The sequence below is a fragment of the Gopherus evgoodei genome, chromosome 2 (genome assembly GCF_007399415.2).
Source record: "Gopherus evgoodei ecotype Sinaloan lineage chromosome 2, rGopEvg1_v1.p, whole genome shotgun sequence".
Lineage (NCBI taxonomy): Eukaryota > Metazoa > Chordata > Testudines > Testudinidae > Gopherus > Gopherus evgoodei.
Window position 1 is genome coordinate 237,028,527 of NC_044323.1, and position 27,873 is coordinate 237,056,399.

Genomic DNA, 27,873 nt, shown 5'->3' on the forward strand with positions numbered 1-27,873 from the left:
AGAAAAGATGTATACCAAACAAAAGTAATGCTTTGTTTTTTCCAGTTTCTGTGAAGTCAGTGATCATGAAAGTAAGAAGCTAATATCACTGCATTCAGCTGGCCTTAGTGCAGGCAAGTCCTATGTGAGCTGTCTCATATAGCTCTGCCAATGCAGCTCAGACAAGATTTGCAGTATTGTCTATTTCAAGTCCTGGGTAACTGTGAGGCAGATTTTGCCTAGTACAGCAAACTGCCTGGTGGTTTTGTGATGTGGGAAAATATGCATTAAAGAACTAGGGAGAGACAATCAAATCTTACTTCTCAACCTCCCAAAGTCAAAAAGCAGAACACATTTTGAGACTGTGTCATACAATGGAAATCACAGGATATAATGCAACAAGCTTAACATGGTCTGAGATTCATTTCTTCAGCATCAATAACATTTCCTGTCACCTTATTTACACGCAGATTATTTCACCAGAAATAATAATTCAAATATATGTGACATAATAGCAAGTTTATGAGGGTTAGAAATAAATGTGTGTCTAAAATTGAGACATCGCTAGTAATGAAAGGCAGTTAGGAGGAATCAAATGTACTTTACAGGAGACCTCAGTTGTATTTAAGTCCAATATTTGCAGAGGGATAAAGCTAGTGAGCGCGTTCATTCACTAACCCTATCTTTAGTTTTTCTGTCTCACCACTGTTTATTACAGCAATAGGCTCAAGGTCAACTTTCAGATCTGTTTCTTGAACCTCCCATTATTTTCATAGGGTCTATAATTACCTCAATTTGCCCTCTTTAAATATAAGCATAACATTAGCTTTCTTCCAATCCTCTGAAACTTCCCTAGCATTCCAAGACTTACTGAAAATCAACATTAGTAGTTCAGAGCTCCTTGATCAGTTCTGTTAAAACTCTTGGATGCAAGTTATTCAGCCCTGATGATAAAATATCTAGCTTTAGTAGCTGCTGTTTGACATTGTCCTTAGTTACCATTAGAGTGAAAAGTATTTCATCATCATCTTGCTATGAATACATTGTTATTTTTAAATAAAGAGATGGCTTCCATAATAGAATATCATAAGGGCTGCTCCACAGCAACTGGAGAGGCTTTAGTTTTTGACAATGGGTGTGCGTGTGTGTGTGTGTGTGTGTGTGTGTGTGTGTGTGTGTGTGTGTGTGTGTGTGTGTTATTTAAATGGTCTCTCCCATATACTACATCTTCTCCTGCTCCTCCTCCTCCCTCCCCCATCACTTGAGGTTGGGTCATCATGCAAGCATCTGCCATCTTCACCTGTCCAAAGTAGCACAAAGGTTGACTTGCTTACCATTTTCTTTGATGCAATCCATCACTTCCTCAGATTTCCTCAGTTTCAGTTTCCAACCATCCTTTTCTGTCATGCTACTTCCCTAGGTTCTCTTCCTTCATCCTCTGTGTCCAAACCAGCAAAACTGTACTTCCTGCATTTTGTCAGCCACATTGCTAATTTTGACTTCTGTCATAATGCTCTCATTTCACAATCTCTCCCTTTGCGTGACTCTTTATTCCGCTAAGACATCTCACTTTAAACACCTGCAGGCATTGAACCTGCTGTCTCTTTGCCCTGGCCTTTCAGTCTCAGTGGGATATGCTTGTCATACACAACTCCTGAGATGTTATTCCACACTCTTCTAACACTCCCCAGTTTGGGCTGTATCTCACTTTCAAGTTTGCCATCTCTCATAACCCAGCCACCAAGGCATTTGAACTGGCCGGTCTGGTTTAGTTATACTCCGTTAATGTCTGTTTGTAGTTTCACTGTCACACCTCTACTGACCCCCATGACCTCAATATTAGTCATGTTCATTTTCATCCCATGCCTGCTTAGTTGACCACACCACTGGTTTACTATTTCCTCAAGGTCTTCTTTTGGGGACGCTCTGTCGGCTGCATATAACAGCTTCTCACCTTTTCTCATTGGGTAGTTCCTGTTGACGTAGTCCATCAATATGATAAACAGCAATGGACTGCAGTCCGACTTCCAATTCAGAGGGCCTCGTCACTGCAAAATATGTTCAGATCACTGTTTTAGATGATCTATGGTAGTTCATTCATCATAGTTATTAAACCCTCTCCATATTTTCTCAGCACTGGTGTGAGCATACTTCTATCCACTTTACTGTATGTCTTTTCAAGGTCTGCAGAAGCCCAGAAGCTATCCTTTTTGTACTCTAGCCATTTCTCTGTCACCTTGCCAAATAACAAACACAGCATCTTGTCCTTTCTTAAAGCAGAACTGTTATTCAAGAAGAGGTTTGAGCGTTCTTGTCCATATAAATATACCTAAATTGCTTTTACTCATTATTTGGGCAATAATGAAAACTACTGATTGTTGATCACAGTGATGAAAGCAGGCGCAGCTCCAGGCCCCAGCACGCCAAGCACGTGCTTGGGGCGGCAAGCTACAGGGGGTGCTCTGCCGGCGCTGTGAGAGTGGCAGGCAGGCTGCCTCCGCGGTTTGCCTGTGGAAGGTCCACTGGTCCTGCGGTTTCGGCAGACCTTCCGCAGGCAAGCCGCAGAAGGCAGCCTGCCTGCCGTGCTTAGGGTGGCAAAATTCCTAGAGCCGGATGAAAGCACTTTATAATACCCGAAAGACAAAGGCAGGTGAAACCTTATCAATCAATAATTAGTAGAGATAGACCTGAGATTTAAAGAATGTAAAGATATGGATCCAAAATTTCAAGTCCTGCTTTTTGTGTCAATGTGTAATAAGAGATAGATGACCAGTTTGGTTCAAAGAACAAGCTGTCTCAAATCTTCTCAAAACTTGAGACAAACTTAAACCAAGTTCTTTTCGAAATCTGAAAACTCTTTAACTTTTTTTTGTGAACTTCTATACTTCTTAGTTCTGCCCAGAAGCAGAAGTTACAAAATAACGTGAATGATAGTTTTCATGATGTTTCCAACCTGACCAGAAGCAAAAAATACCATAAATATCCTGAAAGTGTCTTATTGGATGGCTTCTAGCTCATTTCTGCAGATCCAAAAAGTTTACATTTTTAGAACATTTTTGGATAAACATCTGAACTTTGCAGTGCTTATCTGACCTGAATCTTTGAAGATTCATCCATCATTAACTATAATTTATTAGTGGTGAGAAACATTTCAAGAAAGTGCTTGTTTTCCCACAGAGTTAAATTTGTGGTAACTCATAAAGAAACTATCTCATATGCTCAGTATGAAGTAAGCACAAATGTAATCCATATTCATGCAGGACATCAGGAATGTCTTCAGAAAGTTTGTTATGAAATGAAGAGTTGTCATTTAAGCTACAGTTGAAACAAGTGGAGTGTGCCAAAAAAGGGGAAGAGACAGTTTTTTACTTGAGTCTTAAATATTATGTCTCTAATGTATATAATTTATTAATAATACTTTTTGTCTCCAAGTTAGATTTTCTGATACATTACTCACTGATGTTCCAATAACCAACATCAATTAACTACTATAAGCAGAATTTAACACTTGAAACCATATTTTTCAGAAATATGTTTGCATTAGTGCACAGAAATTGCGTGTGTAATAATTACTCCTAGTTGTATGTGCATGTAAACTTCCTGTAATTGAGCATGTAATTTATGCATCCAAATATGCACATTTTTGCATGTTATGTTATACTCAGACTTTTTTGAAAATCTAATGCTTGACATTTAGCTCTAATGATAGTTAGTCATGATTTCAAGATGCAGGATTCTAAATGTGAGTCTCCTGGAACTATATATGAATCTTTTCCTATATTTATGTTGTAGCTACCATATTAACTAAGTCACTCCCTGCCCAGCCAGTGTCAGCTGCTTTATTGTGCCTTGGTAGGGAATTGCTGCTATGAAGTGGCATCAGAATTAAAAATAGATGTGGTCAGATAAACACTTTTAAAATAGGTTTTAGAGAATGCTTGGAGAAATGGATTTTGCAAGATTGCCTGTGTCCATTTTCCCTACAGCCTCTTCCATATTACCTTTTAAATCAGTGTGTAAGAAGAATGCAGTTTTTTGTTTTTGTTTGTTTTCCAGCCACGTTTCTACCATCAGAAACTTGATCCAAAGGTGTCCTTTTTTTTTTTTTTTTGGCAAAAATTCAAAATGTCTTATAAGGAAGGAACCTTAACCTTAACACAGTGGTCCCCAGCCTTTTCGGCTGGCAGGCGCCAGCCGAAGGACCACTGCGGCGGTGGAGCAGCCACCGAAATGCCACCGAATTTCGGCGGCATTTTGGCTGCGACGCCTCTCAATGACGTCGCTTACCATTGGCAAGCGGTGTCATCGAGGGGCGCCTCCGCCAAAATTCAGGAGCGACGCCTCTCGATGACATCACTTGTTGGCCACAAGCGGCGTCATCGAGAGGCGTCGCTGCCGAAATGTCAGCATTTCGGTGGGTGCTCTCCTGGGGTCCAGGATGCAAGCGCATTAAGAGGCCCCCGCAGGCACCGTGTTGGAGACCACTGCTATAACATCATTAGGATTAGAACAATACGTTCAGGGCATGGGGAAAAAATCCTAAAAATGAAATACCTTTCCCAGTTTCTGTATTAAAATCAGAATGAAAAAACAGTCAAGCCCAAAGCAAAAACTGCAGCCTACACATGATTGTTCAGACACAGTAAAGTTCAAAATATGTCAGAGGGTTGCTGGTTCCCTAAGGGAAATGAGCCGCAGTTCACCTGTGACAAGTTTAACTCACCTCCTCAGGTAGGGGAAATAAAAGTCATGTAATGGAGAACAGGTGAGCTTTATAAGAACAGCAGGAAGCTTTAAGAGGGGAAGATGAAGGTGAAGATGTGGTGAAGTCTATAGAGACCAGGGGAGTTGCCCCAGGTAGGAGGGCTGGGAGTAGCCTGCTAGGATCTTCTTCATGCCTTAACACCAGGAGCCAGGTAGAGCTTTGGAGTGGTGACTGAATTGGGACCCAGCTCTGGGAAGGAGGTCTGGGAGCTCTCTAAGGGAGCAAAAGAAACTGAGCTGAGGTTGGGGTGTGGAGGGCCAGTGTGTACCCAGAGGACTGAATAAATTGGACCCTAGAAGGGCAGTGTTTAAATTACCTTTGGACTGAGGGTGTGCAGTTCTTAAGGGGCCTAAAGAGAGGGGAAACAGAAGCAGGGTGCTACAGAATGGCCTCTGGTCACAAGCGGGTGTTCAGGAGGCAGTTTACCCTGTTATGGTAAGTAATATTTTCATTATAAATAGGTGTGTAAGATTAGCTCAACCAGTACTAACACGTTTACTTGGGGGATGTTGTTAGGTGGTTGGGGAAAGTGGTGTATGGTTCTGGTTCAGTAAATCACTTAAATCCATTCGCATTTGGGAAAGCCCTTAAAGGCATGCCCTACTTTTAAGTATGTGCTTGTGTCATATTGACTTCAATAATTAAATGTTTTACTGAATTGGGGCTGAAAAGAGTGACTAAGGAAATGTTGTCATATATGTATCTCCCTTAGAATTCACCATCTGGAACAACATTGCTCTGCTCCTTGTGACACCAGGTTGGCAGTCTTTTGTTCCCTAAGGGTACGTCTACACTACAGGATTATTACAATTTTACATAAACTGGTTTTATAAAACAGATTATATAAAGTCGAGTGCATGCGGCCACACTAAGCACATTAATTTGGCGATGTGCGTCTATGGTCCGAGGCTAGCGTCAATTTCCGGAGCGTTGCACTGTGGGTAGCTATTCCATAGCTATCCCATAGTTCCCGCAGTCTCCCCCGCCCCTTAGAATTCTGGGTTGAGAGCCCAGTGGCTGATGGGGCAAAAATCATTGTCGCGGGTGGTTCTGGGTAAATGTCGTCAGTCATTCCTTCCTCCGTGAAAGCAACAGCAGACAATCATTTCGCGCCTTTTTTCCCTGGATTGCCCTGGCAGACGCCATAGCACAGCAACCATGGAGCCCATTCAGCTTTTTTTTTTAGTCATCATATGTGTACTGGATGCCGCGGACAGAGGCAATACTCCAGCGCTACACAGCAGCATTCATTTGCTTTTGCATGATAGCAGAGATGGTTACCAGTCGTTCTGTACCGTCTGCTGCCAGTGTAATTTGGCAATGAGATGACGGTTATCTGTCCTTCTGTGCTGTCTGCTGCTATCATGGGTGCCCCTGGCTGAGATCGGCAGGGGGCGCAAAAGCAAAACTGGGAATGACTCCCCGAGTCAATCCCTCCTTTATGGTTTCTAAAAATAGAGTCAGTCCTGCCTAGAATATGGGGCAAATGTACTAGAGAAGCAGTGTATCAGAGAGTACAGCTGCTCTGTGTCAGATCCCGCAGAAATGATGAGCTACATGCCATTCACAGAGGGTGCCCCTGCAACAACCCCACCTGTTGCTTCCCTTCTCCCCCAACCTTCCTGGGCTACCGTGGCAGTGTCCCCCACATAACACTGAGTTTTTAGTGACATAAAATGAGGGGGAGGCATCCTCCCGGTGCTATGATAGTCCAGGCAGGACATTAAGCAGTGTGGGGGAGAGGAGCCCAGCATCCACTGCTATGATAGTCCAGGCAGTACAGAATCTTTTCTTTTCACATGAAAGGGAGGGGGTTGATTGAAGCTCAGCCCCCAGTTGCTATGATGAAGACGGTTACCAGCCGTTCTGTACCATCTACTGGGAATGACCTGGAGTCATTCCTATTTTCACCCAGGTGCCCCCGGCCAGCCTCACCTGAAGCCAGCCAGGAGCACTCACGGGTTGATAAGAAGGACGGTTACCAGTCCTACTGCACCGTCTGCCACCAGGGAGGGGATAGGAGCGGATACTTCTCTTCACTGCTGCAGCATCGCATCTACCAGCAGCATTCAGTAGACATAGGATGACATTGAAAGAAGTCAAGAAATGATTTCTTTCCCTTTTCTTTCACGTGGGGGGGTGCAGTAAATGGACGAGCTATTCGCTGAACCACGCCGGACAATGTGTTTGAACCTACAGGCATTGGGAGCTCAGCCAAGAATGCAAATACTTTTCGGAGACTGCTGGGGACTGTGGGATAGCTGGAGTCCTCAGTACCCCTCTCTCCCTCCATGAGCGTCCATTTGAGTCTCTGGCTTCCCATTACGCTTGTCACGCAGCACAGTGTAGCCTGTAGATTTTTTTTTCAAACGCTTTGGCATTTCGTCTTCTGTAACGGAGCTTTGATAAAACAGATTTGTCTCCCTATACAGCAATCAGATTCAGTATCTCCCATACGGTCCATGCTGGAGCTCTTTTTGGATTTGGGACTGCATTGCCACCCGTGCTGATCAGAGCTCCACGCTGGGCAAACAGGAAATGAAAATCAGAATTTCGCGGGGCTTTTCCTGTTTACCTGGCCACTGCATCCGAGCTGAGATTGCTGTCCAGAGCGGTTACAGTGATGCACTGTGGGATACCTCCCGGAGGCCAAAACCATCGATTTGCGGCCACACTAACCCTAATCCGATATGGTAATACCGATTTTAGCGCTGCTTCTCTCGTCGGGGAGGAGTAGAGAAACCGATTTAAAGAGCCCTTTATATCGATATAAATGGCCTCGTAGTGTGGACGGGTACAGCGTTAAATTGGTTTAATGCTGCTGAAATTGGTTTAAACGCATAGTGTTGACCAGGCCTAAGAGGGAAGTGGACTGTTTTCTGCATCAGGATGAGATATTAGACAGTTTGGGAGGTCTGAGTTTTGGATGTCAGATATACAGTCCCTTCGTTTTCAATTTAAAGTACATTCCTTCACCTGAAAAAATGTTGGAAGTGAGGAAAACATTCCTTCTGGGGAAAAATTAACCACATTATGCTTTTACTTTTTCATTTGACGGTTAAGAGGATAGGAGTTACAACTAGATTTACGGGTCTATCCATTGTTGAAATGTATGTATTAAGAGAAGCGAAGAGTCCTGTGGCACCGTGTAGGCTAACAGATGTATTGGAGCATGAGCTTTCGTGGGTGAATACCCATTTCGTCGGATGCACCCATGAAAGCTCATGCTCCAATACGTCTGTTAATCTGTACGGTGCCACAGGACTCTTTGCTGCTGTCACAGATCCAGACTAACACGACTACCCCTCTGATACTTGTATTAAGAGAGATGATCTGTAATACCAATTAACCAAGTTAGTGACACACTCACCCCATGTACCCCTCAGTTTGTACTCCATGGTATACTACTGAGAGGAAGGATGGTCCAGTGGTTAGGGCACAAGCATATGACTTGAGAGAGCAGAGTTCAATTCCCTTCACCACAGGCTTCCTATGTCGTCTTGGGCACTTAGCCTCTCTGTGCCTAGAGGTAATAGTATTCTGCTACCTCACAAGAGTATTGTGTGGATGACTATACTAACAATTAGGAAGCACCTCAGACCTTATGATAATGGGGGTTATATCAAAACCTTGGATAGATAACAGACTGCCTCCATCAACCCTTGGGATGACTGGGGTACTGTTTATATATGGGGCCTGGTCTTTCAAGCTACAGAGCACCCATAACTCCCAGAAAAGGCATGCTTAGCACCTCATATCACCAGGCCTGTAGCTTGCACAGTACTCTTTGGAATGAAAGAGGTTGTACAATTGTAAAGTAAGGTTATTACAGCAATAAAATGTAACTGTTGATTAACAAAGCAAGACCTGATAACTATTAGCTCTATATTTATAAACAGCCAGAACCATGAGTAAGTTCAACCGTGCAGCTAATTGAAAGCAAATAAAGATGTGATGACACTTCAGTTGTTACTGGAATGAAAGCATCCTTCACAGGCTTCTTTAGATTCTTTCATAAACATTTTGTTAATATTAACAGTACCTAGGGTTGCCAAGTTTCTAATTGCAGAAAGCCAAACCTCAAGGCCCCTGCTCTGTCCCTTTGCCGAGGTCCCACAGCCCACTCACTTCATCCCCCCTCCCTCTGTTGTTCGTTGTCCCGCACCCTCATTCACTCGCTCATTTTCACATGGCTGGGGCCAGGGGGTATGGGAAGGGCTGAGGGCTTTAGCTGGGGGTGCAGGCTCTGGGGAGAGGCTAGTGTCAAAGGATTTGGAGTATGGAAGGAGGCTCAGGGCTAGGACAGGGAGTTGGGGTGCATAAGAGGGTTTGGGGTGAGAGCTCCCAGAGGTGCTGACCTCAGGCAGCTCCCAGGAAATGGTGACATGTCCCTCTGGCTCCTAGGCGGAGGGGCAGCTGAGAGGACTTGGTGCACTGTCCATGCCCATAGGCACTGCTCCCACAGCTCCTATTGGCTGTGGTTCCTGGCCAATTGGAGCTGCAGAGCTGGCACTTGGGGTGGTGCCTGTGGGTGGGGACAGCGTGCCAAGTCCCCCTGGCTGCCCTTCTGCTTAGGAGCCGCGGATCAAGCTGGTCCCTACCCGGGAGCCAGTAGGGAGCCTGCCAGCCTCGCTGCATCACCAACTGGACTTTTAATGGCCTGGTCAGCAATGCTGACCAGAGCTGTCCGGGTCTCTTTTTGACCTGTGTTCCAGTTGAACAGCAGACACCTGGCAACCCTAACAGTACCTTCTATTTAAATAGACCCTCCCCATAATGTGTTTCCTGAACTAAACAGAAACATAGGAAGAAACTGTGAGCACCACCTGTTAGTGAAAATGCAGAACTACAAATAACTATTGCTAATATGCCTAGAACCAAAAAAGGACATGATTGGGAGAAACTATTAGAAAGCAGATATTGTATTTGGGCCACATTTTGGATTGACTTATTAACATTACAATTAGTGACCACAAACCATATGAAAGCAAGGAAGGTGGGTGTTTGTAGAACCTTGTGTTGAGACTATACCTAATATTCTTGAGGGGTTATGTTTTTCTGATCTGCACTGAATTGATGTTGGCAGAAGGCCCTTGTACTCAGTGTACTTGGCTTGATCATTTGCACGAATTTTTAATCTGTAGGAAACAAGATAAGTGTTTGACGCTTTAAGAACTGGCAAGTATTCAGGCTTTCCATGGCTGCTAGGAGGTGGTGTGGGAGGGAGAAGAGAGATGGGCTAGCTCTTGGGATGAAAAAGTCCAGAAATGACCTGCCTAACACCTGGAGAGAAACCTCTTTCCCAGTATACAGGCTGTTCAACCCATTCGGGTCAGACAGCATCAAGGGGAGGTGGTGCAGAGCTAAAGACTTGGCAGATGGTTATAATGGGAGAGCGGCAGAGAGCTAGCTGTTGGCTTGAGGAGGGGTGCAGGAAATATGTCTCAGAATGGGAAGAAGTGAGTTCCCAGTGGGAGAGGGAAGGGATAAAGAGAGTCCAAGAGTTGGGTGGGCACAAAGAAAGGAGAAGATGAGAGGGAGGATACAATCTTTTTCATCCCAGAAAGAACTCCAGGCTTACTGAGCTATTCTGTTACTCTTTGGTGGGTTTTGTATTATTATTATTATTAAAATACGGATCTACTCTGAAAAAGTCACTGTGTGGGGTTCCCTGTTTGTTGTGTCTCATCAACTTCCGTGTCAGATATGCTCAGTTTACGAGTACACAGATGTATCTTCTAAATGCAAACTTTGCCAAGGCTCTGAGAGTCAAACTGAGCTTCCATCTTGCACACCTCCTGTATTAAAGGTACTGCAAGCTAAATTAGGCACTCAGTTTCCCCATGCGACTCCATTATGTTTACGTTGTGCCCACAGAGATAGCTGTGCAATCCCCTTGCCTTTGGTGGCTTTGTTTTGGTGTATCAGACTGGAACGTCAAACAGTTTAGCTGATACACAAGATGGACTAAAATCCAGCTTGTTCTCTTCTAGCTGCAGCGGCGGCTCCAGGCACCAGCGCTCCAAGCATGTGCCTGGGGCAGCAAGCCGCGGAGGGCACCCTGCCAGTCCCTGGGAGGGCAGCAGTCAGGCAGCCTTCGGTGGCTTGCCTGTGGGAGGTCCACTGGTCCCGCGGATTCGACGGCAATTCGGCGGCGGGTACACCGAAGGCAGGGGACCGGCGGACTGCCTGTAGGCAAGCCGCCAAATCTGCAGGACCGGGGATCTCCCACTGGCAAGCCGCTGAAGGCAGTCTGCCTGCCGTGCTTAGGGAAGCAAAAAAGCTAGAGCCGCCCCATCTAGCTGTATTAGCATTACAGAACTAATGAGCAAAAAGTATTAAAAACTTATTTTTGCTATTTAAAAAATGAGTATTTCCCTTAGATGCGTGAACTTGAAGTTGCTTCTGTAAAATGGAGTGTTTGAGCTGCTCTGAACTACCAGAAAAAATCACGATTCTACCGAATCCTCAAGACCTGAATTAACATTGGTGTCAGACTAGCTCTGCGTTCAACTCATTGAACATACCTTTGGGCTATTAGGTGCCATTCACTTGTGACAAAGGTCGCATGTTTTCGGACACTGACAGTGCAAGTCATGACAAGTTGTTTCTCTGTTTAAGAGTAGATCAAGATGTTTTTAGCATTCATTCAATGAAGCTGGCAAACGGCAGCATCTGCCTGAGAGGCTCTATGCCTTTGAACATGCAGTAGAGGGAATTATTAACACCTAGTCTCAGATCTATAACTTCATTTAACTCAGACTTCTCAAAGGACTTTTTATGCCTGTAGCTAAATAGCAAGCAATTTTGAAGCTGACGTTACCTAACCAGTAGACTTCTTATTGATCATAAAATGAATTGGAAAGCGCTCTCTCTCTCTCTCAAAATACCTCCAGTTTTTCTTTTAATTCATTTCTTGCTTGAAAATGTTTGGGAATGGCAAGCTGAACTTAACTTACAACTCCATTTAGAACAAAATGACAGCAGAACTGTCCTAATCTTACATCTGAAATCTTCTCTTGTATTCCTGTCCTAAGAAAGGAGGACTGGTCAAATGGCGAAAGTTTAGGATTGGAGTTCAGCATAACTGCACAGTAATGTATTGTTTTCCTAGATTTGTCAGGCTTGTTGTGTGACCTTCGGCAAGTCACTTAATGGCACTAAGGTTTAGTATCCATATTATGCTGTTGTGGGGCATAATCATTAATGTTTGTAAAATGTGTTCAGATCCTCAGATGGAGGCTCTACAGCCTTCTATAAAGGGTGGATGTCAATCATTAATGAACAGAATTTGGTTCTCCCTGCATGTCCTAGCAATGATGTGTATTCAGAAGGAAGGCTGTGTTCTCATCAAAGTCTCTGGGAGCACAACAGTTTACATTTTAGCAACTGGCATGTTATTAGAGCAGCAGTTTTTTTATCTGCGTGTCACAATGCCCAAGGGGCTTTTGAGCCCTGATGTCATGAGCTAGCTCACATTTCCTATCCTTTCATGAACCAGATTTGCTCATCCACACTGACTGGATGCCAGACTCCCTATATGTGGATGTGTCATGCTCCTTAGTGCTTGTGTAACAGGGTGTTCCAGCCTCTGGGTGTGGTGTCAGTCCTTCCTGGGCTGGGGAGAAACAGCCTCCTATGAAGATTCCATGGAAGCTAGCAGAGGACTAGAAACTAGCATAGATTTATTTATTTATTTTTTAGAGTCTCACACACGCACATGCCATAGTAACTAGCAAGTAGCTGAAACATGGGATCACAGTGGAAAAAGTGGGGAGGATTTCCCAAACACAGTGCTGGAAACCTTTATAGCTTTCAAAATCAGGGTGAACCAAACAGTATGAAAAGTTTAGGAGAGAGTAGTTATTGTGTTGGCAACCAGATAAAACGGGATGGTGTAGTAGATCTTTTCTATAACGTCTATGATTCTGTGAATCTCTAGAAAGGAGTGGGAAAACATATGCTGGCGTCTGTGCCAGTGAGAGAGATGTGAGTACTCGAAGGCAGAATAATACAAAACATCAAAAGTTTTTTAAATGATGCAAAATATAGCTGTTGCCTAAGGTATAAAATTTCAGCAGTGTGGCTAAGGCTCAAATCTTAGCACACAAGTCAGATGACAGAAAGTCCAGTTTGCCGGAGCTACTCTGTAGATGCACTTCCCCATGCTAAAATAGACCCCCAAATTTTGGGATGAATTAAGGGAGTAGAAGAGAGGACAATTAATGCACTTTGGTAAGTAGAGAGAAGTTTGCTGGCTAACAAAAGGAGGCGAGAATGGAGCAAAGTCTCACACTCACTCACACAGTTTGTGCATAAATAGAGTGACTGCTAATTCTACCTCAAGTTTTTTAATCCTTACTGCACTAGGGAAAATACAACACCAATTCAAAGGAGAACCCAGAAACAATTCTCCCATGTCTGTTTCATTGGACTGTATATGCATACATACATGTGGCTTGCCCAGTCACTGTTTTATAGATGTTTGTGTCTGCACATGTTAAGCCAGCTCATCTTCACTGGAGTATAGGGGAGTTTCAGCGAAGAGGGTAGCTAACCCTCCAGGATTGTCCGGAGTCTTCAGGAATTAAAGATTAATCTTTAATCAAAGATAATGTCATATGAAGAAACCTCCAGGAATTCATCCAACCAAAGTTGGCAACTATACACCTGGGCTGCTGCCAAAATTATTCACCACAGGAAAAGATTCAAGACCAGGACTCCAGTAAGCATAAATTGCCTGCATAGACTCTCAACTTTTCCTTTTCTTTCCTTTTCTCACTCAAAATTAAATCAGTGAAAGGCTCTGTCTACACACAAACTTGCTCTTTTTCCCACTTGTCTTATTGGCCTCTTTCTCTCCTACTGTCTTCACTCCTTGTCAAATTCTGCCAGAGTTTTATTTCTCCTTTTCCCTTCCCTTCTCTCCCAGTCTGCACTCTTACTACCTTATTGTCTTCATACACAGGCTGTGAAGGGCGGAAGATTTGAACTCCTTCTGATTTCCCCTCTTGCATGGCAGATATAAAGGAAGAGTTCCTGTGAACTGCGGGTCCCAGACGAGCTTCCCCCTCTAGCTCTTCACCAACAATCTAAGAGCCAACACAGCTCTTTTTAGAACAGCTGACTGGGGAGAGGAAGGAGAAGAAACTGAGATTGGAGTGGAAATTTGGTGCTAGAGGAAGGAAACCAGAAGGCTCAGGACAATTTGTGGCTGTCCTCCCCTTGCAGGGGCACAGGGGAACCTGTCACTGCTTGTAATGGCACAGGGAAAAAGGTTTAATAAGATAATATTTTCACAGAGTAGTAGTTACGTTTTGCCTGGATGCCATTCTTTATAAGGTATTACGCATCCCCCATCTGCATAAATAATTACATTTCTGATTTATGGCAGTGTTCTTGAACATCAACATAACCATCCCCCTCCCACTGCAAAGTGCATTAGAGAGCCATAATAGCTTGTTTTTTCTTGCTTAACTAGGAAATAAATATAAAAGGCTTGGCAGAACTAATATATAATTGTATTGAGGAAAGAAAATAATGTATAAATTTATAGGCCAGGCTCACTTTATTGCAATAATGAATTAAATATCTTGTGTATTGAAAAAGGAAATATAATCACTGACAAATCTAAAGAGATTCTTTTCTGTGTATGATACAGCTTGTTTTAGTACATCATATATTTCTTTAGGTCTTGTGCCTTTTTGATATATTCCTGAGGATGAGATGAGATGGGGAATAGCTCAGAAATTATGCCAATCCACCCGTCTCTGAAATAAAACACTGTGTAAGAAATGAGGTAGGTGCATGCGTATGTGTGAAATGAACACTAATTGCATCAAAACTTTGAGTGGTACATTATATGTATAAGGGCTAATCTTGGCTCCTACTCTGCTAGGTGGCCTCAAATGTAACTGAATCTTTGTGTGTGGCTACATTTGCATACCTTACTTACATATATCGAACTCTCTGCTATGGTTCTTATTAAGTATCCTTGCCATTCAGGTACTAAGGCTGCTGCATAAAGGTTTAAAACCTAGTAATAGGCAACTTCAACTAAGCACCACACAGCTCTCTGTCCTTCCATCCCAAATGACGATATTAAAAACAAAAGTTAGAGGCCTAGACCTGTGTGGTGCTGAGCACCTCCTAAGGTTGTTTGAAGCCTTTACTCTGTAAATTTGAGAGCACTCAGATTGACAGATATGGCAATTTCCTGCAATATTCTTGAAAAAAAGTACTGAATTACGTTTAAGTATCTTTTGAGTCTGTCGTATTAAATGTGAAGGTTATGTATTACTGTGGGCCTCATTGATTCATATTGAACAATGTGAGACAAGAATGACTTTTGGGACAAACAGAATCAAATGGTTTGCCTAGGGAAACTCTAGGAGGATGTGAATGTAAATTCGTCACACCCAGTTTTGCAATAACCCAGGTTTTTAAACTATGCCCTGAGGAGGCTACCTCCGTCGTCTGATTACCTGTTACATCAGGCCAAAATCAAAGGCCAAAATTGTATAAAGAAAAAACTGAACTACTTATGGTTGTGTTGGTTGTGATATAAGGCTGTTGTGAACTTCTAATCACAAAACCCATGGGGGGTTTGAAGGACTGACACCAACCAGAGCCCTTGTTGGAGAGAGGGAAGAGTGATCTCTGGTAAGTTTATCAGTATGTGTGTATGTTCTTTTATTGTTTTTGTTTTCTCTGTAATGCTTTCACCTTAAAAATAAAAATGCTTGCTTAGAAAAGGCTTTATAGTATCATAACTGTTGGCAGTTACAGCTGTTCATAGCTTTTGAAGAGGATGAAAGGCAGATGTTGACCTATTTAGGCAGTTGGGCATGTTCGGATTATCACAGTGTAGGCAGGGAACTGTGCAGCCTGGAAAAACCCTGGGGAAGAAGGGAAGAGGTGTGGGTCTCTGCCCACAAGAGGTGATGGCTGAGGGGCTGGGAGCCTAGAGTGGGTGCCCTTGAGGGTCCATGGAAGTGGAATATAGGAGAGTAGCTCTGCATTGACATATATGTTGACAACCTGTGTGGGACCCATGACAGTGTGAATTGCCATAAGTGCCAATAGCAGTGAAAACCAGTACTAAAGAAGGGGACAGCACAGAGAAAATCTCAGGGCTTGTCTACATCAGAAAGTTGCAGCGCTGGTGAGGGAGTTACAGCGCTGCAACTTTGAAGGTGTACACATCTGCAGGGCATCACCAGCGCTGCAACTCCCTGTTTGCAGCGCTGCCCGTACTCCCGTTTTGTCTCGGGTGTAGAGGATCCAGCACTGGTGATCCAGCGCTGGTAATCCAATGTAAACACTTACCAGCGCTTTTCTTGACCTCCGTGGAAGGAGGAAGCCTCTGGTAATCAAGCTGATCTCCTTTCCCGGTTTGCTCTCTCGTTCCCGGAACCCCGAGCAAGCAGGTCTCCTTCCCTGCGGTTTGCTGGGTGGCTCCGGGAACGCGAGAGCAAACCGCGGCGAAGCTGGTCTCCTTCCCCGGTTTGCTCTCGCGTTCCCGGAACCCCGAGCAAGCAGGTCTCCTTCCCTGCGGTTTGCTGGGTGGCTCCGGGAACGCGAGAGCAAACCGCGGCGAAGCTGGTCGCCTTTCCCGGTTTGCTCTCGCGTTCCCGGAACCCCCCTTGAAGCTGCCCAACAGCGCTGCAGTGTGGCCACATCTAACACCACTTGCAGCGCTGGTTGCTGTAAGTGTGGCCACTCTGCAGCGCTGGCCCTATACAGCTGTACTAATACAGCTGTAACAACCAGCGCTGCAAAATTTTAGATGTAGACATGGCCTCAGTCTTTTTGGGAATAGCAAAAAGAGAGACTGGAAATCTTGGAGCCAACTCTCTGGAGGGAGGCTAGGGAGAAGCTGACAGAGGCAGCAACCATTGGGATCAGTGGCACCACTGCAACAAGAATTGTGGGCAGATTGACAGAGCTGGAGAAACTGCAGATGGAGAAGGATAAAATACACTTGGAAACTCAGCTGCCTGTAGTCCAGGAGCAAGAGAGTGGACTGGGAGAGGCAGCATCAGTACTAGAGACAATGGAGGAGAATCAGTGCCAGCATGTGGGGGAGAGATGCAGGTTTCTGTCCAAGAGAGATGATGTCTGAGCAGCTGGAAGCTTGGAGTGGATGCCCTTGGTGGACTATAGAGACCCCCCATGCATACATGTGCAATTGCCTTGAACTGTGGCACTCTGCATCTTCAGAAGTTGTCAAAAATTCATCCTTGTATATAAGGCTAGCTCAGGACTTATGCACCACTTTAGGACTTGTGCTTGGCTCTCTGTACAGGAGTGAATTTCATCCCCAAGTGAGAAGATTCTTGCCTTTCATAATGGGGTTCTAATCTTGTTTTTGTGCAAAACTGATTGACAGTTAAAAATAGAGGGGCTTGATTTTTGTTTTCTTTTGGTTTTAGAGTTCTTTGAATAGATTCTGTCTCACCACTTAATTAGTAGATCCTTTGTTTCTGAATAGAGGTACAAATCAATGTAACTGATTCTACAATGACTGCTCCTGCATGTCTAAGATTAGATTTGAGATTCCACATATTGATTCAGCATTCATCTCTAGTGGACTGGTCTTGTGAGCCTGATGCAAGTGAGTATTTCCACTGACATCCACCATAACTGTTGAAGTGTTCTGAAAAGCCCAAACCACTCTTGATAGGTTCATTAGGAGAGAGGCTCTAAGTTGTCATTAAGAGATTTATTATAAGGATATGTAATATTGCTTCTAAACAATACTTTACATCATGATGACTATTTGAATACTCATCCTGGACTGACGCTCAGCTCATGAATTAATAGCTATTGGAAACTACATTGTGAAAGGTTCATGTAGATGCTGTTTTATATATTATTAGCCTGTAAAACTTTGCATTAGACATTTTCTTCCTAGAATGCTGTTGAAAACCTAGTCTACATTTTTTACAAAATTTTTTAGTGTTTTATTAATGTGTAAAGGCTGGTAAAGCTGCTATAGTTGCAGTGTATAAAGTTTCCATATATGAAAGATGAATTTTGGAATAGACTATTGTTTGTTGAAGTTTAGTTGGGATGAATGATTGCCCTTGATACTTTAAAAGTAAAAGAAAATGCGAGTGAGGAGAATTCTAGACAATAATATAGTGGGATGTTTCCTCACTTTTCTACAATTGTATATGCATTTTTGTATTTTATTTTGAACAACCTTGCTTCAAAGAGTTCAAGATCAGGCTCTAAATAATCATGTTGGCTTACAAATAAATGAATTTCATGTGTCCCTACCATCATGGACATTTCCTGGAGAACTAGGGTTCTTGAGCAGACTGAAACCTAAGAAAATCAGAGGGCAGAAAACTACTAAATTGTACTGGGGAAAGATATCAATAGATTAGGAATACTTTCTATGGCAGCTCTTCTCTAACTGTCTCAATGCTATGCAAATATTAACCTATTAAGCCTCAATCTCTAAGGTAGATAAGAGCTATTTGAGGATTATTTCATTCAGCACTGAAATTAAGTCTTCTCTAGGGGATGGAATGCAGTGGGTTTATTGACACACGTGGTCCCACAATACATAATTCAGTTTAGGGCAAGAAGTGAACACTCTTATGTCCAGCGGAAGGTGCTAAAGGTATTTATTTTTTATTCATCTTTTGCTCATACTAAAGTGTAAGCATATTCCATCACTTAAAATATAAGCACCTACAAAAAAAATTAGAATTCCAGATATCCAATTCTTCAGCTCCATTTACTCCCCCATAAAAAAAAAATGAATTCATTCTTCCAAGAGGGCAAGACTCCACTTCTGCCATTCTGCAGCCTCCAACCCCATCCTTCATAGGCCTGCATCATTCACAAAAGCTTGCAAAACAACATGTTCAGCAGGTTAACAAATCTGAGCTCTGGCAGACCAATGAGTGAAGTAAATTCCAGAATCAAGACCCTCCCTCATGGAAAAATTTCTTGCTTCTAATCCTCTCACATTTTAATTGATAAGACTCAAATCAAGCACTCTATTAGCTCAGGGAGACAGATTGTCTCTTAGCTTACGAGGACCCAAACCACTGGTTTATAGAACACCAATGCTTCATTTTTGGGTACAGCACTATCAGCCAGCCAATCCAGTGCTGACTTAGGTATGACTTTCTATGCTTCCTTCCTGATGTAATGCTCATGTAACCCAGCATTCTGCAGAAGCTTCAGCTCTTCATGTGTTCCTAACACAGTCCCATACATCTCATTACAGTCATCTAGGACAAACACATGGATGTTGGCAGTGAGGTTTACATCCAAAAGAAAAAGCCTTGCTCTCCTAGCAAAATACAGCTGAAAAAATGTTGTGGTCTCAACGACTACTTCAACTTCTAAGAACTGTCCAGAATCTAACCAGACTCCCAGACAGTATTACACTGCTCTTTCATGTTGCACTCACCATCTTTGCCACTAAATTAGGTAGAATGCAATTACCTGAGTTGGAATTTGACCAGGACACCAGCATTGACAACTCCATACCTTTGATGAGGGCTGTAAGATCTTTAGGGGACAGCTACACTGCAACTAAAAAATCTGACAATGAATTTCAAAGCCTATGTCAGCTGACATACAGGTGCAGGCTGTGTGGCTATAAAATTTCAGTGTAGACATTCAGGCTCAAGCTGGAGCCAGGCTGTGAGACCTATACTACTCACAAGGTGTCAGAGCCCAGGTTCCAGCCTGAGCCTGAATGTCTACACTGAAATTTTATAGCCGCACAGCCTGTGCCTTGTGAGCCCCAGTCAGCTGATCCAGGCCTGCTGCAACTGTGCTATGAGTCTTTTATCACAGCATAGACATACCTTGGATGACCACATGTGGTGGGAATCTCTGTTTTCTCTTGGGTATATGTTAGCAACTTAAGCAACATACACTCTTATGCTATTTTATTCAGCACCAGTGTCTCTTCTTGTAGTACCTGTCTGTATTTTAGTGGTCTCCCTTACTGCTTAAGCAGTCAGAGTCACAAGCTCACATCAGCAAGTGGTAGGGTTCCAAAAAGATGTATAATAATGAAATAGGGAGCTAAGTTGTGGTAATGTGATGCCCATAGTCAAATGTATTTGTCATAACACAAGAGAATAGAATGTGTCTATTCTCATTACTTCTCATTTGCTATCAGCTAACTGCAACAATGTGCTCGTTTCTGTGCTGTGTAAGATCAATTTAAAATTACTGAAAAGTCTGTTTCCCAGAGGATGATATGATGCATTCACGCCAAAACATCAAGATAAAATACTTTACTATGCTCTATTCAGTATAATGAGGGTAATCCTGTTCTGAACCCAAACAGAACTTTCAGTCACTAACTATCTGAACAAATCAGTATTTTGCATTTCAAGCTACTTGTATTTGTACACTTTTGTTTTTAAAACAGAAGTATTTCTTGTGAACATAGTGGCCATGGAAGGTTCTAGTCTGGCAATCCTGCAGAGTCTGAACCCTTCTGCTTAGCTACAGAGCAGGGAAAGCACCAGTGTGATAGTGAAAGCTACCCCTAGCAATTATACGAATTTGTGCCTCCAGAACTGGAATCCTTAGCACACTGCATTCTTGGGCATTATTAGCCCTCTAGTAATGCAATTGTCAGTTCAATGGTAGCAGCAGGAGCAGGGTTTCCAGTCATGCTGCTGATGAATGAGGGAACTGACTTAGAAAATACTGTCAGATGTGTGTGGGGGAAGGAACAAGTCTACCCAGTCTTCCTCTACCCTCCCACAGCAGGAACCCAGCTGAGCTGCCACTGAAGATGTTTGGAGTTGAGGGAAGTGGGAAGTCCCTGGGCATTCCCACTCAGAACCTGGCCTAAGATAAGGGAAGAACCTGGGCCATTTGAGTTAAGCGAGGGAGCCAATAAGGAGTGATGAATCTCTGCCTTGGTCATGTTTACACAAACCTCGAGTTCCCTCATCCTGGCATATATCAAATTAGAGAGCTAGGAATTTATAATTCCACTGAGAATGTAGACCCTGAGTCAGCAGGATGTACCTGGCTTAATTCAGGGCAGAGAGTACATATGAGTATTCCACAGTCTTACTGTGTATCTTTAATGAAAACATTAGGGAGCATACTGAACACAATTAAATATCAATAACCTGCATGAAGCTATTGGGCATTGCCTAATGGCAGTGTGCAGGCCAACTCCCAGTTCTGTCAGATTCAAATGTGCGGGAAGAAGGGATTTTTTTAGCCAATGGGAATTGACTGCATGCCTTGACTCTGTGATCATAGCCAGAAATAGCAATAGAAAAGAAATGACACATCAGAGAAACTGCAGTTGAACCCTCTGATATTTGTTAATTATTTTCATGACTGGACACCACCATGTTGCCTAGTAAAATTCACCTACCCTGACTCAGCAATGTATAGGACACAGAAAATGTCACATTTTGATTAGCAGTGGGTTTCCTGGATATCCAAAAAAATTTGTTGTGTAAAGAGAGTTGAAAAAGTCAGAATTAATGATGGTTTGGTCTCTTAGGACTGATCTACACTACAAAGCTAGGTTGATGTAAGTCACCTTGCATTGACCTGTTTATGCATGTATCTACACTCAAATTTGTCTGACTGACATCATCTGCCTGCTGCAGAGGTGCAATTATTCCACCTCACTGAACAGCATGGAGCCATGGTCTAACTGCCAAGAGTGATGCAGTGAATGTAGACACCGTATAGCCTATGTTGACCTTAACAGTCCTCCAGCTGGTATCCCACAATGCTTCATTCTTTGCAACAGTGACCACTCTAGTCACAATTGTAAAATCCACTGACCAGGATCACATGCTTTAAAACATCCAGCATATTTTTGAAGTGCCTCTTTCAAATTTCCCACCTTGACAAGCACACCTAGCATCTCTCCCTTGTGTGCACCTGACCAGGCCAACTCCATACCTAGATGCACTCCTGTCAGGAGTAAACAGGAGGCATTAGGTCTCTTGGGCCTGTGGGGAAGAGAGGTTGGGCAGGGACAGCAGTGGACCAGTCATAGAAATGTGGACATCTATTAAAGGATTGCATGGAGTATGTAGGTAAAGGGGTACAACAGGGATCAGAAGTAAAGGAAATGTGGCAGGCATCCCACAGGGCCAGAGAGGCCAACAATTGATCTGGTGCTGAGCTATCAACCTGCCTATCTCCTAGAACGGGAAGGGACCTTGAAAGGTCATCTAGCAGGACCAAGTACTGATTTTTGCCCTGGATCCCTAAGTGGCCCCCTCAAGAGTTGAGCTCACAACCCTGGGTTTAGCAGGCCAATGCTCTACCTCTTTTACAAAGAGCTGCCTGTCACACTTGATGGAGACCCCACCAGACCCCATGGATACCTTTGGAGGAGCCTGAAACAGAGACCCCTGCTGTGATCAGTGAGGAGGAGAGGGGAGACCTGGGGGGTTCAGCCATGCCACATGCCAGGACCTGTTTGAGACTCCACCATGGTCTTGCAGTCCCACCAGCCGAGCATGGACAAGAGACCTCAGGTTCATGTGTTTTTTCCCTTATAGTGCTTAAATTTAAAGATGGCATTTGGCCCATCCCCAAGGTCTTTTCATTGTTTTATGTGCACTACTACCTCTTCTCATATGGCAAACTGAGGAAGAGTTCATATCTGCTTTTCATTCCCTTGTGGTGTTGGGCAGGGGTCAGCCAGGCAAAACACTCTGTTTGTGTACAGAGGGATGTCCCTTGCATCCTTCTGAGAGATCTTGATGAAACTTCCATGAAGATACTCTATCGTCTTCTCCCAAAGGTTTCTAGGGAGGGCTGCCTTATTTCTTCCTCTGTGGCGGACACTTTCCAATACCAGACTGCAACAAGTTCGACTGGTACCATTGCAGTAAACAGCCTAGTGGCATACAGGCCTAGGTAGCAGCTGAGATCTCTGTGCCTTTGTTACCTCAGGAGTGAGATATCTGGTAAAAACTCCACTGCTTGTGGAAAATATTATTGGTTCATGCAACCGAAATTCCTTTTTCCTTCCTCTTTGCCTCAGGTGGGCCATCCATACTCACCACAGCTGGGGCAGAGATCTCTAAAGCTGAATTGTCAAACATGTTTTATTGAAGGGTTTTATAGGAATGACGGAAGGGAGTTTTGAAACTCATCTTTCCCTTTCTGGTGTGACTGTAGATCCAACGATACATCTGTTTTTTATCAGCAACTGCTGCCATTGTGGCTTTGAGCTCCCCCCACCCCCCGAGGAGGAGGAGACAGGAGAGGATTAGGGAGGACAGGACATGTTCAGCAAAATCCTGCAAACCAGTGCTGCATCGGACCATGGACAAAAGGCCTGGAAAGCCAACATAGTAGACAGTGTGGAGAAGGAGAGAGTGGACAGGAGAGGAGCCCAGAAAAAGAAGAGGGAGATGCATCGAGCTGTAATGGGTCTTCTCAGGCAGAAAACACAAATGTTGCACACTCTGGTTGACCTACAAGTCCAAATATCAAGGACTACCCAGCCTTTGCAGAATTCTTAGAGAACTCCATGCTAGCAGCTCCTTAACCCCACCCCCAGCATTCCACCTGGCATCACTGGCTACATCTGTATCCCTATCACTCCACATGGAGGGCAGCAAGTAGAACCATAGCATCTAACACACCACCCATGGTTCTCACAGGTCAGTTTATGTGTAGCCATAGCAGTGTGTTTGTGGACTGAAAGGGATAGAAATGTTTGCTGCCTCAACAATTCAAAGTTCCATTCTGTTAATTTTAGGGTGACCAGATGTCCCAATTTTATAGGGATAGTCCCGATATTTGGGGCTTTGTCTTATATAGCTGCCTATTACTTCCCACCCCCCTCCCGATTTTTTTTACTGTGTTTTTCTGCACTGTTTTTGTCACTCAATAAATATCTATCTTCTGGAAATAAAATGATCTTTATTAATTCATAATGTATTGCAGGATGCATAGCAGTACTCAAAGCATCCAGTGATTGTAAATGTAACATATCACAGAACTACTAGGTTCAAGAAAATGACCCAGTCATATTTATAAATGCACAGCAAGCACCCCATGTTTCATGGCTTCAGTACCACACAGCCCCAGTTATAATTGCAAGCACTCCCCAGTTCTTAGCAGCACCCAAATCTTCAGGCCCAGAGAATGATCCAGCCCAGAGCACTACTGGAGCTGTCTAGCAAAGTGCACATTCAAACCTTCCCTTAACTGCTTAGCTCCATGTTGAGCTCTTGTGTTGACCCTTGTGGCTGGCTGTTCAAACTCAGCAGACAGCCACTCCACCTCCAACTTGGTGGCAGCTTCCCCCCTCTGCCTTACAGATATTATGCAGAATACAACAGACAGTTGTAATTATTGGGATATTTTTCTCCCTGAGTCCAACCTAGAGTAAACACCGCCAGTGTCCCTCCCTTCAGTCGACCAAAAGCACATTGAACAGTCACTCTGCACCTACTGAACTGCTAGTTGAATCTTTCCGTGCTGCTGTTGAGGTGTACAGCTTTGAGCAACAGATTGGCTATACCTCAAAGACTCAATATTGGCATTCCATTATCACCAGTGGTTAGGAAAGAAAGTCCTTGCTTGCAGCTTTCTGAACACTCATTTGCTCTTAAAGATGTGAGGGTCATGCACCTTCCTTGACCAGCCCCCATTGATATTGGTGAAGTGTCCTCAGTGATCCGCCAACGTTTCCGTAACCATAGAAAAGTAGCTTTTTCTGTTGATATACTTTGTGGCAAGGTGGGCTAGTGCCAAAAAAGGGACATGTATGCTATTGCCATGTTCCAGTTCAGGAATCCCATTGCTGCAAATCTATCCATGGGTCATGCACGTTGCTGAGAGTCACAAACTCTGCATAGCAGGAAATGATTAATGGTGCTACTCAATTGCATGACAGTGGCTCCCATTTATGGATTTTCATACTCTAAAATGATTTCCCACTAACTGATAGTAGTCCAGCATTACAAGCTTCCACAGTGCTATTGCCACGTGCTTTTCAACTGTTGGTGCAGCATTCTGGTGTCCCTGTGCGGTAGGGTTGGGACGAACTCGGCATACAAATCCAGGAATGTGGCCTTTCACACCCAAAAGTTCTGAAGTCATTGCTCATTGTCCCAGACCTGCATTACAATGCAATACCACCAGTCACTGCTTGTTTTTCAGGCCCAGAAACATCACTCCACCATCTGCAACTACTCTGTGAATGCCACCAACAACTTTAAATTGTTTTTCACTATGTCCCTTAGCAATTCATCATTGAAGAAATCATCACGTCCCTGGTTGTTGCAGTTCTTCCTGCAGATCTGTAAATACAGGAGGATCATGGGTCCTAAGTTTTCAGTGCTTATGAAAATAGTAGTCTGTAGGCTTCCTGCTTCTGTCAGAAATGGCAGACACCAAAAAGTGCTGCACAGGTTTGTAAGATATTTTAAAAAGGTGTGAAAATTATGGGAGATGGATGGCATCATGGGATGGAGAAAGTTGCATGCTGGGAACTTGACCACTAGCACCCAGAAATCTTTAGGAACCAGGGCTGCCCAGAGGTTTCAGGGGCCTGGGGCAAAGCAGAGGAGCTGCAGTGCTTGTAGTCTCCCGGTGGCGGTCCGGGTCTTCTTTGGCATTTCAGCAGTGGGGTGCCCTTCAGTTGCTCTGCGTCTTCGGCAGCATTGAAGGGTCCCCCACTGCTGAAATGCTGCCGAAGACCTGAACCGCCGCCAGACCAGGGCTTATGGGGCCCCTGCAGAGCCCGGAGCCTGGGGCAAATTGCCCCACTTGCCCAGCCCCTCCTCTCCGAGCGGTCCTCTTAGGAACATCATTTCTATCCTAAAACACGTTGCAAAAATTTCCCCAAAATTATAGAGTCTGACAGCAGTATATGGCACATGGGGATACCTACCCCTTGTGCACCAGTCTTTGTATTGACACACTTGCTCCTAGTGAGTATGTAAAGGCTCCAAAACCTAAAGGCAAATAAAAATAACCCAGCATTTAATATTTTTAATCCAATTTCCTGATTATTTTGGGTGCTTGATTCATGATTTTGGATGCCTGGAACTGGCAATAGTGGAAGTCTTTCATCATTCCAGTCATCAGTCCCCATGCCAGTTTTTGCTAATATAATAACAGGAACACTCATAAATGAACATTTCTGTTGTTATGATTTCCTTCATTTTTAAGTGTTACTGCTGCTGTCAAACTTGATGAGAGTCTTACCGCTGACTTCACTGGGAGTAGGATGAAGTTTAGAATTTAACAAAACTCACTTCTGGGAGGCCAGAGCAGAAAATGATTATGGTCCTTAATACTATTTCAGACTGGACCTAATGTGCGGAATGATTAAACAGTCATTCTCTTATTCCTCAGGTATAAACAAAACAATGGTATAAAAATCTTTTTGATGTCTAGTGTAGTGTCTATCATCACAGGAAAACTAAGGGAGGTCTCCTAAGCTGATTAAATAAAACCAACAAGAGTCACAGGAGAGGGAATAAAAAAAGATTGCTGGTGTGATTTGAAGAGTTCTCAGCAGAAGCTCTTCAGCTGAGAATTGAAGTTTCAGTAGCCGACTGATGACCTTTCATGTGATGATTGCTGGATTTCCTGAGACTCCAAAAGGGAGCATGCATATTAGGGGGCAGGAGAAAAGGATAAATATTAATGATACTTCTGCTTTTTCCATTCAAGCGCTCTGTGAGCCAAGCAGTTAAATGCAAATGTTCATTATATGAGGCAGGAGAGACAAATCAGATCCCTATAATCACAAAATAACCTTCCAACGAACTCTCTGTGTCATTTCATAAAGAATGCTGCTTATTTTTGAGGGGAGAGAGCCTATTTCACTGTTGAGCAGAATGGTGTTTTTTTTAATCCAGGTTGTCAAGTAAAGCTTCAAGTAAAAACGTTACTTTAAAACGCTCTCAATATTTATCACTGCTTTAATGCTTATATTAACATTTTTATATATCTATTGACTTGAATTTATATTCTTTATATGTTATGAATTTATATTCTTCACTGAGGGTTGGATTCCTGCTGGCCCTTACAAAAGCAGGCACTGCAGGGAGGAAGAAGCAAGGAAGCCTCACCTGTTTTACATACTTCCCAACATTTCTGGTGGCTGGAGTGGGGTTCAGAGCCACTCAGGTTTGGCCTGTCTGCCCCTCTAGAGATTGAGGGGTAGACAGGCCAAATTTTGATTGAGTGGTGTTGCAATTTAGCACTGGAGTGGTAATGCCACTCAGATTTGGCCTTCCGAAGATGATGGGGCAACCAGGCTAAATCTGAGTGGTGCTGCAAACCCGTGCAAAGCCACCCAGTTTGGGAGCACTCTCAAATGAAGGCCCTGAGGCAAACTGCTCCTTTTGGACCCTTGGGAGGCTGTGAATGCAGGAAATGTTCTGCCTCAAGTGGGACAGTGGGGATTGGGGAGGTCAAAGCAGAACAGTCCCACAAAACCTGGGATTGTTGAGAGGTCTGCTTCTTGCATGGCCCATGTAAAGGCTTTTTATACTCTTCTGGGGAATTCCAGGCTGCTCCCAAGTTGCTACCTATGGGGGAGCACAGCTCCATTATTCACCACTCACCATATATGTGCTGCAAGGAATAGGCTACACTGTTTAAATACACGTAGCTGATTGCATCCCCCTCAGTGCCCTGGGAAGTGCTCTGCCTCCCTAAGGCAGAAGAGTCACAGAAGTTGCTCTGTAACTGCATTTCACAATCTAGCCCCGATTTACCAGTGATACCCGTTGAGTTAACGCTAGCTTTCGTTGCTGTGTGAAAAGATGCATTACAGTTGTGAAAGGATTTACCATCTACAATCAGACATTATGAATTTGTAGATGTGCCTCGGCATCTAAAAGATTTAAGTGTTGTCCTCCTTTTAAAGAAACTGCTTTGTTATGTTTGCTTTCATATTGGGGACGATCCTGAAGTCAATAAGAGTTGAAGGCACTTGGCACCTTGCGGAAGTAGCTCAGTGTGTCACAGGATTGGGCCCAGTTCCTGATGTAAGCAGTCTACTCCATAACCAGCAAAATGCTTGCTTTATTATAGCTATGTAGGATTTGTGAAATAATTGATATAGTATCATATAAAATACAGGTTTCAGAGTAGCAGCTGTATTAGTCTGTAGCCAC

The 27,873-nt window shown here is 43.7% G+C and overlaps 1 protein-coding gene across 3 annotated transcripts in view; it reads left to right on the forward strand.

Moving 5' to 3' along the window:
• The window catches only part of SULF1 (sulfatase 1), a 175,083-nt gene that overhangs the window by 25,098 nt on the left and 122,112 nt on the right, over window positions 1–27,873 (forward strand). The window lies entirely within an intron of this gene.